General features: G+C 47.4%; 1 pseudogene; it reads left to right on the plus strand.

Annotated features, from left to right (window-relative positions):
• Window positions 1–271: 271 nt before the first annotated feature.
• On the plus strand, window positions 272–380 carry LOC120361938 (5S ribosomal RNA; annotated as a pseudogene).
• The last annotated feature ends 1,222 nt before the right edge of the window (window positions 381–1,602 follow it).

Consider the following 1,602-nt stretch of genomic DNA (forward strand, 5'->3'; position numbering starts at 1 on the left):
GTTTTGCCCATCGTCATTCCCTCGCAGGTCTGTTAACCAGCACCCAGGTTATGGGTAGAGCAGGTTCTCTGTGGCAGCCTGCATCTCTGCAGCTGATGCTGAGGAACTACCTGGGGCTCTACCACACTGCCACAGCCAGGCACACAAGATTGCCCTTCTTACAGGGCCAAGAGGGCCAGTGAGGCCGGACCTCTGATGAGAGGCAGCCTCGTGTGGTAGTGAGAGAACAGATTTTGGAATTAGACAGACATGGGCTGAAATCGCAATTCCTGCATGTGACCATACTACCCTGAACGCACCTGATCTCGGATGCTAAGCAGGGTCAGGCCTGGTTAGTACTTGGATGGGAGACTGCTTGGGAATACCAGGTGGTGTAGGCTTTTTTTTTTTTTTTAAAAAAAACAAATCCTAATTCCCCCACCACCCACTATCTGACCATATTACTTCGTTCTTTGTGCTTCAGTTTAGGAGAATTACTGCAAAGATCAGTATGAGTATGTATTCAGGTTTACCCTCTCCGCAATTCTGAACATGACAAGAAATGATGCCTGGGGAAAGCGCTCATTAGCACAGCACCTGGCCCAACACGTGGTGAGAAGGTGCTCATCAGATATCGTCTTCTCTCCCTTTCTTGATGACCATCTTTCTGATGCCAAACAACTCACTTCTCTGCTCTAACCTTCATCCCAGGTAACAAAGGACTGTCGGGTAACGTAAAGGGTCAGGCCAAAGCTCCCAGGTTTCCAGTTCTCTATGGCCACCCTTCCCAGACAGCCTCCTCTGACCTTTTGCATGCTGTACCTTTGCTAGAATTCCTGGGATCAAGAAACCTCCAACCTCAGGCTTGGAGCAGTTAGTTCAGGTGTTGGGGGTGGAGAAGAGAAAAATGCTGGCATGTGAACTGGTTCACAGTGACCCCAGCTCACAAGCTGCATGGATAATTGCTATTTATCAACTCACTGGAAAAAATGACTACAATTACATTTCATACATCAACAAAAGGAAAAAATAAAGCCGCATTGGAATGTCTGAGTCACTCCTCAGAGCCTTTAAAGTACCCATTCATTATGACCCTTCTCAACATGTACCCTCCCTTGCAGCGACCTGCAAGCTCCCATCTGCCTGATGCTTGCCAGCCTGGCCAAAAGACCCTGCAGATCTACCAAGACTTTAGGGGCTTACAATAGACCACGAGGAGCTATTAAAGGAATCACCAAGGCCTGGAGGGTCATTCTTTTAGGAGCCGTTGTTTCAGACTCTGTTCTGAACTGTTGACTTGGGTGTGTCATTTACACATACTTACCAAAGTCAGGCTGAGTGAGAAGGAGTCATGGTCAACAAGGAGAATTTGCTGTCACTGGGGCCAGCATTTTTGCACAGATGTGAAATAATAGCTCCATGGTCAGTTTATTCAAAAATGAATCGCTTCATTTAGGAGAAGAGAGAGGAGGATTCAGCGGTGATCCCCGACTCCTGCCCCACTGAAACGCCGCACCTTTTCTGCCACCAGATGTGTGTCATCCAGTACCTGGTTTACCATCCATATGTGTCCTGAAAACTGGGTGTAAGTTAAATGCTGATCTCCACAATCGTATCTTAAAT

Source organism: Saimiri boliviensis, chromosome 1 (assembly GCF_048565385.1).
Source record: "Saimiri boliviensis isolate mSaiBol1 chromosome 1, mSaiBol1.pri, whole genome shotgun sequence".
Taxonomy (NCBI): domain Eukaryota; kingdom Metazoa; phylum Chordata; class Mammalia; order Primates; family Cebidae; genus Saimiri; species Saimiri boliviensis.